Source organism: Pelodiscus sinensis, chromosome 7, assembly GCF_052426305.1.
Source record: "Pelodiscus sinensis isolate ZL-2025 chromosome 7, ASM5242630v1, whole genome shotgun sequence".
NCBI classification, from domain to species: domain Eukaryota; kingdom Metazoa; phylum Chordata; order Testudines; family Trionychidae; genus Pelodiscus; species Pelodiscus sinensis.
In genome coordinates this window covers 28,034,704-28,049,150 of record NC_143058.1, presented here as the reverse complement: position 1 = coordinate 28,049,150, position 14,447 = coordinate 28,034,704, and the positions used below count along the sequence as shown (strand labels likewise).

The window sequence follows — 14,447 nt, the reverse complement described above, 5'->3', positions numbered from 1 at the left end:
TGATACACATACATGGTGTAAATTATACATACACCATTACTTCACTAGTCAGTAGCATAGCAGTCAGCAATCAGAAGGCCAGCAGCTGGAATTTGCAATGCCCATTGTGAAGTAAGAGGCCTTCATCTAGCACTGAGGAGCTAACACTAATATGAGCTGCCTATAGCCAACAGGAGAGCCCCCCACTTCCCTCCCACAAATGCTATGTTCAGTGTTTAAAGGTTGTTGTGGATGCCAAGTGAAGTAATGCATTGGAACTTACAGTGAAGATGCAAGTCATGATGAATGTCAGCTCCTGCACTTTTTCCATAGATACTACTATATATTAGAGAGTGTGTGCGTGTCTGTCAGAGTCCTTTTGTTCAAGAAAGCTCCTAAACAATAACAGCTAGGGCCACCAAATTTGGCATGCAGCTTCCTCTTATCATAACTTAAAAGTCAGGGTTTGGTTGTGCCAGGACAATGGGATGTGCATGGAATGTATCTCATCAAATGGAAAAAAAGGAATGTGATAACAGGGACAGTTACATCTCAGAATGACAAGGGGCAGCAAGCACCCCAGCTCAAGGCAGCAGCTGCCAGCCACCTCCACCCCACACAGAATGGATATTTACACTGCTATTTTTAGCTTGCATGAGAGCGTGCTTTGAATCCATCCATTGACCTAGGCTCTGAGGCTATGTCTACACTGCACAGTTCTTTCAGAATAAGCTATCCCGGAATATTTATTCTGAAATAGCTTATTTTGAAATAGAACATCCACACTACAGAGAAGCTTCAAAATTAGTCTGAGGCAGGCTTCCTTAATGTTAGATGTGCTATCTCAATTTAGAGTCTGAGGAGGAATAACTTAGCTCCTCACCAGGGCCATTCTATTTCGAAATAGCAGAAGTGGAGCTTCTACACACACCTTATTTCAAAATAGGTGTTATTCTTCATAGAATGAATTTTACAGAAGTCAGAATAAGTTGTCCATTATTTTGACCTAACAGAATTGCTGTGTAGATGCTCGCATAGTTATTTTGGAATAATGGCCATTATTCCAACATAACTTTGCTGTGTAGACACATCCTGAGACTCGCTGACTTTTGCGGGGAGGGGGAGAGGCTGGGGTATCCAGAGAAATAATCCACTTTTACATCAAACCTACACTCCCTCACAGTTTATTTCTCAAACAGACTGAATTGTTTCTATGTTTCTGGTGCATCATTTAAACACAACATTTAGCAGCAAATACCAAACATTAGGGCTACGTCTACACTAGCCCAAAATTCCGGAAAAGGGATGCAAAGCAGGTAAGTCAGAATAGGGAAATCCGCGGGGGATTTAAATATCCCCCGCGGATTTAAATAAACATGTCCGCCGCTTTTTTTCCGGCTTGAGGAAGAGCCGGAAAAAAGCGTCTAGACTGGCGCGATCCTCCGGAATAAAGCCCTTTTCCGGAGGATCTCTTATTCCTACCTGAAAGTAGGAATAAGAGATCCTCCAGAAAAGGGCTTTATTCCGGAGGATCGCGCCAGTCTAGACGCTTTTTTCCGGCTTTTCCCCAAGCCGGAAAAAAAGCGGCGGACATGTTTATTTAAATCCGCGGGGGATATTTAAATCCCCCGCGGATTTCCCTATTCTGACTTACCTGCTTTGCATCCCTTTTCCGGAATTTTGGGCTAGTGTAGACGTAGCCGACGTGACTCAGAATGGAGGTAGTGATGTTGCAAGAGCCCTTTCCCATTGCACTGAGAATTTGAGCATGGAAGCAAACAGTGTCTCTATGGTTAAGCACTCTAATGGGGATAGGATGAAGGAGGACAATGATCTACTATCTCCCTCACATATACCAGTCAAAAAACATGGGTGGATGGAAGATTTGGGTGGGGAGGTGGAAAGGAAGAAACATTTGTAAAAGGGCTAGAGTCCCCACTCCTGCACATGCTCCCTTAGGGCAGATGGAAAGACTGATTACCTCCCACACCTTTAGGGGAGGATTAAAATTCAGACAATTTTCAAGTGCCCCAGTACAGCTTGCCACAAAAATAATTAACTTCCATAATGCCGGGAGCTGAGATTTTTTGGTGAAAAAAGCCAAGGACATGTCCGCACCATAGACATTGTTAATACATGCCACAAACACAGCATACAAGAAAGTTTAATTCAATTTTATTTTCCACTTCAACAGTTTGAAATGATACATCATGCAGTCTGCCAGTGTATCCATACATCTTTAATGGATAGTATTTTAAAACCAAGATAAAAAGATTTATCCATGGAAGGGGGAGAGGGAATCAGATCTGTTGTTAAGAGTTTAATACATTACAGCATCATTTGCTGCAGTGGCAATTTATTCCCCTTGTTACCACCAAAAAACGTGTTCACAAAAATGTAATTATTTTCTAAAATGAACACTACTGTACAGATACACAGCCCAGAGAATACACATCTGCAGTACACACTACACACTATACAAACTAGACACGTATAATTCTACAGAATGTCTCAGTCACCAAAGTCCTTCTTCAATGACAAGTATTTCAAATTGACAAAGTTATTTAAGACAGACACTGAAGTGGTGTTTCTGTATTTGTTTAACAAATATTTTTGTCTAATGTGTTTTCCATTCATAAATTCCTTAAAGCAAAAATGTCACAACAAAAGTCAATTAAGATTATCCTGCTAGTATGGTTTAATGAGTCCCTTTCTTGTCCTGGGTATCTACTTTATATTATAAAAAGTTATTTCCCATTCCTTGTTGTCCCTGTCCCTTCCCCCTCCCTCACTAAGGAAAATTACATTCACACTGTTGTACGAAGCCACAACATTTCCTCAAACATTTATTCCTTTCAGATATGTGGAATCCAAGGACTGATTTGGCTGAGTTAGAAAATTGTTTATATTTAATGAACTGATGAGGACAGCACTCATTATTTTACATATTCTATAGTTACTCTTACAGTTTTCAGGTAGATTTGTATGTTAATTCCTGGTTCTTCATAAACTGAAATTTTTAAAAAGTCACTCAGAAGTCTGTTGTAGACAGACTTTAATGTACTGAAGAATCATTTTAAAAAAATTTCCAATACATTCAGGATAATCTATTCTCACCCTTCCTTGTTTGGTGACATACACACTTGGTTGCACATATCAGCCAGGATCTTTCCAGCTTTTAAAGCATTCCTTACTTTCAGCAAAACCAAAACCACATTTCAATAAATAAAAGATGAATTCAAGAATAAAACACAAGATAATAGAACTCAGTTTAAAAAATAAACAAATGAGCGGGAACATGCCACTAGTAGCATATGAAAAATATGTATTTTACTTTCATATTGAAAATCAATGCATAAAAGGTATCTCCTAAAACTTGCCATGTGTGAAGTTATAGATATTAAATTTAATCTAAATTATTGAAATCAGTTTCCTTGCAAACAACTATCTAGAATAAATATGAAATTCAACATTCAAAAAGAAAAGGGAAAAGAAACCACAAAATATGGGCTTTTGAGGTCTGAATAGCAGAGGCATGGTTTCTAGTTTGTATAAAATATACAAGGTACTATAAAAAGTTGTAAAAATGTTGAATGCAAATTATGTAGGATGAAATTAAATCCTTACCTAAAATAGTCTTAAAAGAATGGAAGATACTAGCAACAGTAAAAGTTATAGCAACACAGTCATGAGTTCAAACTATATACATTTTCAGGATTTTGAGGATTTCAGTATAATATGCCTCTTCAGCATTTCAGTGATTAGTTACCATAGGATCTAAAAAAGTTAACTCTGAGGCACTTAAGTGGTCTAAGCTAGATAGACTGACTGGCTGATCAGCACTAGCATGATTATCTAAGAGACATCAGAGCTAACTTATCAGTGAAGCTCAAGATAACTATCTAAACTGTTATGCATAAGAGGATGTTTTTGCTTTTTGTTCTGATGTGGCAATGGGCTACTTTTTAAGCTAGAATCATTTTTTCCAATGTTGCTTTGTAACAGATTTCAAATCAAGGAGGATACAGGAAAAATATTCTACAATAATCCAGTTACATGACTTCAGCATATGAAGAAATAATACAGAATGTTTGATTTACCATAAAAATAGTAAGTGATAGTTGGCATTCCTATAAGACAACTATTTTAGAAGCAAAAAAAAGTTGATATATTTAATACAAATTTAAATATATAAATCTATAAAGAGCTATTAAGATCTCACAGGGTTTGAAATAATCACCATATGCATTTTCCAGTAATAGAAGTTCACAGTTCATTTTCCAGATGGTGCCAAAGCCCATATTCAAAGAAAAAAGAAATGAAACCTTGGAAAATACATAATAAATTAACAAATGCATATGTGCAGTCTTATTAAATACTTAACAAAATGCTTGCCAAAATAGTGCAACATTTAACAAAATAAATTAAATCTAACTTACTGTGCTATAATTGAGAGCTTTCTAATTAATTTCAGTAGAAAAAAATCTGAAGTCAATTCAGAATATTTAAATATTCTTTATAGCAGGTTAAATAATTTTAAAATATAGGTCTACCAACACACAGGACAAATTCAGAACATCAAAAATAACCCCAAAATTAAATAAGAATTAAATATAGCAGCAACTAAGATTCAAGGGGTATACTCTTACTTAAGATGTATTGTTTCACATGTGCATATCAAACTAAAGCAGTAGGTATCTAGCATAAGAGCTTTGAATTTTGCCTGCTAGCCCATCTTTTCCATGGTGATTCCAATGCTCCCAGCTGAGAAAATGGAAGTTTCATACCTGGCACTAAGAGAATCCAAACAAGGCAAGAAGTCTCATCAGATGAATGAGCTAAAGTTATCCATAGGCAGATTTGCATATTATCAAGTTCCACAATGAATTATTTACATTCTTTGCCCTTGCACAAAGCTGTCAACACATGTTGTCTTCCTAAACTTTCTTTGCACAGCACAATTGATATATGTACCCCCATCCATTCTTAGGAGCATTCAGTAGAATTTTCTCTACCGAAAACAGTATTAGCTCCCATTTCTGAATTCCATTATGAGCAGATCAAGACCTGCCAGAAACATGATAGGAGGGGGAAGCATCTCACCTTTTCTCAAGACAAGATTTCTGCAGCATTTTGCAATTCTTCAAGGTTTTTTTCATAATGAACCATGCTTACAAACTAACAGCTAGCCACCAAATTCAGGGAATACCCATCATTACTGGCAGAATTAAAAGCAGATCAGATAATTTTAAGATCATTTGTGTGACCACTAAACTTCAAAATGTAGTGCTATGCTAACAGATTTCTCTCCATTCCATAGTTTGATCTTTAACAGGTATGACAGTAAAGCATATTTTATACAGGTCCAAAGATTTCACCAGGATATTAAAAATGCTTCTTCAGGGAAATTTAGTTCAGAAAATGTGTTTACACAATTTTAATCATATAGCAGCACATTTTCATCCCGTAAAAATATAAAATAATATGTATATTATACAGTAAATCAGTCACTGTAGAACACAATCACCTGCTTTAGATGGCACTTTATCGATGAATGATTAATTCTGATGTCAGAAGTCAGGTTTTACTGATGCCATGGAGTACTTCAAAAGCATCAGTGCCAGCAGAGAAGCCCCAACCTAACAGTGCCAAGGGGTAAAATGAAGTCAATGGAAAATATTTTGAATGGCAGACATTCTATTGTTACTTAGATGGATATGTTACATTTATTGTACATGTTTCCAACGAAGAGCTGATCTGAACACACTTCTGTACACATGGAGATTCTATGAAGCCCAAAATATTTGAAAACAATGCACTGAAGTTGGCTGTAGAAAGCATGTGATAGGCAGGACGCAGAGCAGGTTGAAGTTAAAAAAAAACACACCAGTCTTGAACATGCTAAGTGGAGCCTGACCTGCCAAAAAAGGAGAAAAAATAAGTTAGTAAAATTTAGGTCAACAAAGGAACATTTATTGGGCCCAATCTTGTAAACACAGTACTCACATGAAGAGTTTTAAGCATGGAAGTTGTCCGGTTGTCATATGGGATTACTCAAAAAGTTCAACATTCTTTAAATGTTTGCAGGATAGGGCCTAGACAGTAAACTATTAGGGCAGGGACATTTTGTCCCTCATTTTTAAAGCCCATACTACCCAATTGACACAATATATCAGTACCCATAGTGAAAATCATTTTTCTATCTGAAATATCATAACATGTCCTTATTTAACTATGTCCCAATGGACTCTCCAAAATCATAATTGTTTTTTTCTCCTTACCCTTCAGTCATTTAATAAGGCTTTCCCTCTATTGCTAGATATAACATAACAATAGAGACGTACAAATTCAGAATGAGATGTATTCAGAGTTAGTTTCAGGGAGCTAAATATCTTTCATGTCAAGCCCATCTTTCTAAATATTATTTAGCAAGGAACATATCTGTATTTGAATTTATAACCACAGCAGAATGTGGATGAAGAAAAACAAACCACATCAAAAGGTTTGATGTACGTCTTAAAGAGATGCTCATCTGCTTGTATATACAATTGTCATCCTTCTTATCCACCACAAATCATGAAATACAAACACATTTAGGTATTCAAGGTATATAAAATTCAAGATATAGAAAGTAGGGGCAGTGTCCCCTGCTTGTTACACTCACCAACCCCACTTCTCTGAGGGTAGGCAACCCCGGCTCTTCTTCCCCCCCCCCCCAACCCCCAGCTGTCGGGGAAGGCCAGGTCGAGGGGGGAGAAGCCTTGGCCTGTGCCGGCTCGCCCTACTCCGGCTTGTGGGTGGAGGGGAGTTGCAGAGAAAATGGGCTGGATTGAGGCTAGGCTGGTTCTCTCCCCTCTGTCTGGAGCTGTCCTGACCGTTTCTTTCTGGAAATGAGGGGGAATGGGATTTGGCACCCAGCCTTTTCCCTCTGGCAGGGAGAGGGGAGGGGGCATGGTGCCTGGTCCTCTCCCTCTGGCTGTGGAGGGGAGGGGGAAGGAGAGCGATGTGGCTCCAGCCCCCAGCTGGTGAGAGGCAAGGATGCACGGCTCCCATGTACCTGCTCCCCCCCAGACCACTGGTGATGCCGCACATGTCCTGCGCACCCTCCTCCCCACGCCCGAGCCCCTGCAGCTCCCATGTGCTCCACCCCAGTCACCATGAGGCCACGCAGCTCCCACTTCCCCCTCCCTCCACCAGAGCCCCCGTCTGACCCCGCGCATCCCCTCTCCCCACTTGAGCCCCAGCAAGGCTGTGCAACTTCCGAATGCCCCACCACCCAAGCCCCAAAGAGGACACCCCCTCCTCCACCCGAGACCCTGCACTTCCCACGTGCACACCCCTGGCCCAAGCTCCCGAGAGGTCATGCAGCTCCCGCGTGCCTCCCTCTCTCCACCTGAGCCCACACTGCACCCACTCACTCCCCCCGGCTCCTGCTCGTCTCTCCTCCCTGCCCCAGACAGCAGAGGAGCCACATGGTTCAACTTAAATTCCAGCAGCCACGCGCCCTTGTGGGGGCTGGGGGCGCGTGGAGGAGGGTTCACTTCCGGCCCGTGAGTTGTGGAGCTGGGGGGGGGAGGAGGGTTTAACCCTCACCCTGTGTAGCATGGAGCCAATAGGGGCTCTTGGAGGGAAGGGGACAGAGTAGGGCAGCCGGGCAGCCTCTCCCCAGAGCACCGGGAGTGGGAAGAAGCTGCATGCCCCAGAAGCCATGCAGCTCATGGCTCCTGCCACGCCTGGCCTCACTGGGTTGGAGTATCGGGGAGGTCGCATGGCTCGTGGCTTTCACGGAGCACAGGGAAGGGGAGCTACGTGATTGAGGGCAGAAGGAGGGGCTGAGAGATGCAGAATGACCCATGACAGTCACTCTGTCAAACTGCAGGAGTCCTCTTACTTGTTAAAGACAACCAGCTATTTAAAGTACATAAGAATTATTTCACAAATAGCAACATGGAAGAACTGGCTTCCAAGACAAATATTTGATCTAAAACCATGTAATAGGTTACCTATTATATATATCAAAATTCCCTGAATTATTTGAGATTTGCCTATCACTAAACAAATTTAATGTATTTAATGCTTTTCTTCATGCATTGTTACAACAATATTGAGAGATTGGGAACAAGACGTTAGAGCAGGATCAGACAAGAAAATTGACTAACCGGAGTGCAAATTCACTATTGCAAATAAAAAAGATATTATCCAAAACATAATTTAAAAGTACTCAAACACTGAAAATGTGTGTTTGCTTTGAAACAAATGCAGAGACAGTGTTTCAGTTTTTACTCACTCTGCCTGTAAATTCTTTCCAACTAAGTAGAGCAGCTTCTAAAAATGTTTTTTGGTTGGTTGATTAAACAGTGTTTTAGCTTGCATAAGGATGGGGGAAATGCTGGGAACATATCAGATTTCAGGATTAGGGAAAGGTACCAGAATACATGATAAGCCTAGGTTTACACAGTATTTCATGCATACAGATCCCAACACAGATTGTTTTAATAATTTCACTAGACCATGGAGCAGCATTACTTCTATTGTAAATGTATTTCCAATTCAACTTCCTCACCTCTTCTCAACACCTCTTAGGTGTTGTGCAAGTTTCAGCAAATATCAAGTGGGAGGAGCAGAGAACAAGCCTCCCTGAAAACTGAAACAGGAAGATATTCATATATTATCAAGGAAGAGATGAAAACATTTGTAGGCTTCCTGCCTCTCATTGAGCAGTCTCTTTGGTATTTCCACACAGTTAGTGGGCTCCAAGTACTTGCTTATTTTATTTACATCATTAACGGGATAATGATTTCCAGGTTGCCTGTCAGCATTTCAGAGTAGCACTGCTGGAGTGCTTGCAGCAAACCTAACAGTTTAGGGCAGCGGTTCCCAAACTTTTTGACAAGGGGACCAGTAAATCCATTCACGAACTTTTGGAGGACCGGTAATGTTCATTTGCATGTTCATTAATCAAATGATGAATATTCAATTAAGTTGTTTCTGGTCCTCCTCAGATTTGACTATGTAATTGTGGAACAGAAATAGAAATTTAGAATTTCTTGATATTCTGTCTGCATTTGACACTGGCACCAGAGTAACTACAATGATGTACTTACTAGGCAAGCTTCTAATGCAGACAGACAGTGCACTTATGTGAAGTGAAGATGACATTAATAAATTGATGAAGTAGCCACACAACCAAAATCCCACCTTTATGTCAGTGCAGCCTATCTATATTTGAGGTTTGCACACTTTGCAAATTTCTCTACTGTGGACAGGGTCTAACACCTCTGACATGATGCTTACAAAATCCTCCTGGTGACACCTTTTTAGACACCTGAAGACGGCTATCATGCCCCGTCAGTCTTCTCTTTTCCAAACTAAACAAGTTCAATTCTTTCAGTCTTCCCTCATAGCTCATATTCTCTAGACCTTTAGTCATTTTTGTTGTTGTTCTCTGTACCTTCTCCAATTTCTCCACATCTTTCTTGAAATGTGGCGTCCAGAACTCCAACTGAGGCCTAAGCAGCGCAGAGTAGAGCAGAAGAATAACTTCTCATGTCTTGATGTGTTGGAGCATAAGCTTTCGTGGGCAAAGACCCACTTCGTCAGATGCATGTCTGTGGGTCTTTGCCCACGAAAGCTTATGCTCCAACACTTCAGTTAGTCTATAAGGTGCCACAGGACTCCTCGCCGCTTTTGCAGATTCAGACTAACATGGCTACCCCTCTGATACTTCTCATGTCTTGTTCTCAGCACTCTTGTTAATGCATCCCTGAAACATGTTTGCATCACACTACTGACTCATATTTAGCTTGTGGTCTACTATGCCCCCTCAATCCCTTTCTGCAGTACCCCTTCCTAGACAGTCGCTTCACATTTTGTATGTGTGAAACTGATTGTTCCTTTCTAAGGTGGAGTACTTTGAACGTGTCCTTATTAAACTTCATCCTATTTACCTCAGACCAGTTTTCCAGTTTGTCCAGATTCTTTTGAATTATGGCCCTATCCTCTAAAGCAGTTGAAACTGCTCTCAGCTTGGTATCATTTACAAACTTAATAAGCGTACTCTCTATGCCAATATCTAAATTGTTAATGAAGATATTGAACAGAACCGGTCCCAAAACAGACCCCTGTGGAATCCCACTTGTTATGCCCTTTCAGCATGATTGTGAATCGTTAATAACTACTCTCTAAGAATGGTTATCCAGTTATGCACCCACCTTATAGAAGCTCCATGTAAGCTGCATAAATTAGGAAAATATGAGACCATATCAAATGCCTTATTGAAGTCTAGGTATACCATGTCCACCGCTTCTCCCTTATCCACAAGACTCATCCTATCAAAGAAAGCTATCAGATTGGTATGACATGATTTGTTCTTTACAAATCCATGCTGACTGTTCCCTATCATCTTATTTTCTTCCAGATATTTGCAGATGGATTCCTTAGTTATTTGCTCCATTATCTTTCCTGACACAGAAGTTAAACTGACTGGTCCGTAGTTTCCTGGGTTGTTCTTATTTCCCTTTTTATAGATGGACACTATATTTACCCTTTTTCTTATGGAATCTTTCATGTCTTCCATGATTTTTCGAAGGTAATAGGTAAAGGCTCAGACACCTCCTCTATCAGCTCCTTCAGTATTCTAGGAAGCATTTCATCAGGCCTTGGTGACTTGAAGACATCTAACTTTTCTAAGTAATTATTAACTTGTTCTTTTTTATTTTATCTTCTAAACCCGAGGTCACCAACTGGTCGATTGATCGCGAGGCCTCGACCAGTCGATCGTGAGGCGGTCGCCCGTCCCCCCCCCCCCATTGTCCCCTCACCCCCGAGAAGCCCCACTACCTACCTCCAGTGACAATGGAGGTAGTGCCGGCTTCCCGTGGGGTGGACGGAAGTCCTGCAGCTTCGCACCACTTCCTGGGGTTCCAGAAGTGTGCTGGCTGCTCCCTTTCCAAAGGTCTGTGGCGTGCTGCGGGAGGGGGCGTCAGCCCCAGACGAGGAGCACGGCAGCTTCCCTGAACCACGGGAGGGGGCAGTCGAGCTGGGAGGAGACGTACACCAGCTTTTCCCTTGTGGGGGGGAGGGGAATCCTGGGAGGAGGCGGGTGCAGGAAACTCCCTGCCCCCACTGGCACCCTACCCCCCCAGGCCCACTGCCCCCCCCCCCACTCTCCCTGTTCCCTCTGTTCCTTCTTCCCTTCCCTAACTGGCACCCCGCCTCCCCAGGCCCACTCCCGAGCCACAGAACTCTGTCCCCACTACCCTGTCCCCACCCACAGAACTCTGTCCCCAGTGGCACCCTGTCCTCAGCTCCAGAACCCTGTCCTCTCCCCTCCCAGCAGCCTGTTCCCTCTTCCCTGCTCCCAGCCACAGAACTCTGTCCCCACTGGCACCCTGTCCCCTGCCGAAGCACCCACTAGCACCCTTCCCCAGTACTATGTCCCCTGCTCCCACCAACACAGTTGGGGCCACCTTAGTAAAGCTTGGGGGGGAGGGGGAAGGAGGGTTTTTTTGCACCTCACTTTTGTGGCCCCAGCTGACTTTTCTGTGGGTCAGTGACCCTTGACTCAAAACAGGTTCTCTGCCCTTCTCAGAAATAAAGACAATGCAGAAACTTTGTGTGTTTGACATAGTGTTTTATTTAAAATGAAGCCTGACCAACAAACCTCCAATTGGGGCAAAGCCCCCATCTGCCACAGCATCACAACACTCTTGCACTCCCCTTTCCCCCCAGACCCTACAGCTGAGCCTATCATGCACTGGAACCCCAACCCAAATTCCTGACCCCTCACATCCACAAACCTGTGGCTTGCTTAGTAACATAACCCTACATCTGACCCCAACACTGCCTGGCCTGGCACTCCCTCCCTGAGCCAGCAGCCCCTTATCCACCTCCTCCTGCATCCAGATTTCCTCCCAGAGCTTGTACCTCTCACCCCTTCCCATGCCCAAATCCCTCATTCCCACCCCAGAGCCTACACATCCTGTCTCAACCCAGCGAGGGTACGGCTAGACTGCAGGAGTTTTTCAGGATTCCGGAGATATCCCAGAAAAACTCTTCTGCAACCAGGGATGCATTTGTTCTTCTGCTTCTTTTAGTGGAAGAGCAAACATGATCTTTCGGTCACCCCTATATTCCTCTTTCCACGAGGAATAAGGGGGCTTCCAAAAGAAGGGGTTTTTCTGACATTTGGTCCAGTCTAGATAGGCCAAATGTTGGAAAAACCTCTTCCTGCAGAAGAATTGGGAAAAAAAGCAGCAGTGTAAGGGTTTAGGATAGCAAGCGATGGAGAGGAGGAGAATAGAGAGGAAGGGGCGGGGCGGTAGATCTTGGCTTGTTCTGTCATTTAAAAAGTGATTTTGGGTGTAAAAAGGTTGGAGACCACTGTTCTAAACCTACCCCATTCTCACTAGTATTCACTATGTTAGGCATTCCATCCTCAGACTTCGTGACTTGACAACGGCTAAGCAGCTGGTTCTGCTGTAACTGTTACTTATGACAATTATTTCCATGTTCCCTTATTCTCTTTATTCCCCATCTTACTTTTTTCCACCTGCTGTCTCATCATATGCTTAAGATCCTTGAGATAGAGGCGGTCTTTTTTTTGCATACATCTCCTAGCACAATGGAATCATGATGGGACAATGAAGTCTTGACTGAGTGACTAGGTTTCTTTGACCAGATCTAGCTTTATCTCCTTGCACAAATTTGGATAAGCAATTGTATCACTGGTAGGAATGTTAAAAATTGTTGTAAACGTGTAACCGCTCAAAATCTTAGCAGCGTCACATGCTGCAGGGCTTTGCAGTATACAGCTTAGCAAAGCTTCCTGCCAGGGAGCTGAGCCAGCAGCCCTTGCCCGCCCAGCTCCAAGGGAGGTGGCTTCACTGCCCTAGCACAGCAAAGCCGCCTCCCCGGGAGCAGGTGGAGTTTGACCGATACCATTAATCAGCTTATCGGGTAAATGGTCAATCAGTTCAACTCTAACATCCCTAATCACTGGAGCTAGTAGAAATGGCAAAAATAGCACTGACCAGGGCCCCCACATAGGGGACGGGGGGAGGATACACTTTACCAGGGCCCAGAGATGCTGAGGGCCCCACCCCAGGCTGTAAATTGTGGTATGTGTGAGGGAGGTCAACAATCTTACAAGTGTGTACTAGGCCTGGAAAAATTATGCTTGGGCCCTGCACAGACTTACTGACAAACACTTCACCATGCTGTGATTAACAATTTAACATCAAATGACCAGACCAACAGCAATAAATGACTATTATCTCTAGTGTGAAATGATCAATGAACTATTAAGATAACGTAAGATAATTATGTCATAAAATTTCCATTCCAGAGATACGGTTGGCTAAGCCATAAATAGTTCATGTAGGAAACACACTCCTGTTTCGTTGCTGTTGAGCGATTACACACGAAGTTCAGCAGGACACAGTTACATTTCATTACATGAAAAAAATAATATGAAATATGTATGATGGTTTTGTAAACAAAAAATGCTAAAAAAATGTAAAACAAAACGTTTTGTGAGGACATCTCAAGTGAGACAAACTTTCAATAATCACAATTTCAGGCACAGCTGCTGATCCAGAGGGCATTTTCCATTTCAGAAACATCATGTGTCAGTGTTTCTGAAATTCAAACATTTCAGAATGTCTTTGGTTTGCAGAAAATTTCCAATGTCAGCCAGATTTAGTTCCAAGGTATGTTTAAAAAGGGTGTTCAGAAACAATATGCTCCTGGATAGTAATGTCAGCATGTAGAAGACTACATGATTAACCATTAAATCTGGGCTTATCAGTTAATCTTGTTGACTACATGCATTCCCTCCCCTCCCCCCCCCGTATCAGAGGCAGCAAAAGGGAGGGAGCAGAAGCTGATGCCCATGAGGAGCTGGCTTAAAAGACAGCTTAAGTCAGCTTCCCTCGAGCACCAGATCTGCCTGCTTCCTCACCTCTCTCCTCCCCGGCTGGAGAGTGAGGGGGTCAGGCTAGAGCCCATACACATAGGGAACCAGTTCCTCCGACCCTCCTGCCTCTCCCCTCCCCTGCTCTCCCCCGCTTCGTCCTACAGAAGCAGCCGGGTGAGCAGGCAGAAGCCAGTGCTGGAGGGAACTGGCTTAAAAGCCAGTTCCCCCCAGCACTAGCTTCACGCTGCTTCCTGGCCCTCCCCACCTCCCACGCTGCTACCTTTAACAAAATGGCAAATGAAATTTAATGCGGATAAGAGTAAAGTAATGCACGTTGGAAAAAATAACCCCAACTATACGTACAGTATGATGGCGGCTAATATGGCTATGACAAATCAGGAAAGAGATCTTGGAGTTATCGTGGACAGTTCTCTGAAAACTTCCACACAGTGTGCAGAGGCAGTCAAAAAGGCAAATAGGATATTAGGAATCATTAAGAAAGGGATAGAAAATAAGACCCAGAATATCTTACTGCCCCTGTATGAAACTATGG

General features: G+C 42.6%; 1 protein-coding gene across 2 annotated transcripts in view; it reads right to left on the bottom strand.

The window, feature by feature from the left end:
• Positions 1-2,134: 2,134 nt before the first annotated feature.
• Positions 2,135-14,447, bottom strand: part of KIF5C (kinesin family member 5C) — a 135,437-nt gene continuing 123,124 nt past the window's right edge. For both annotated transcript variants that reach the window (XM_075933349.2, XM_075933348.2), the window contains exon 26: positions 2,135-5,896. The gene's annotated coding sequence lies outside the window, so the exon portion shown is untranslated. The remainder of the gene's footprint in view (positions 5,897-14,447) is intronic.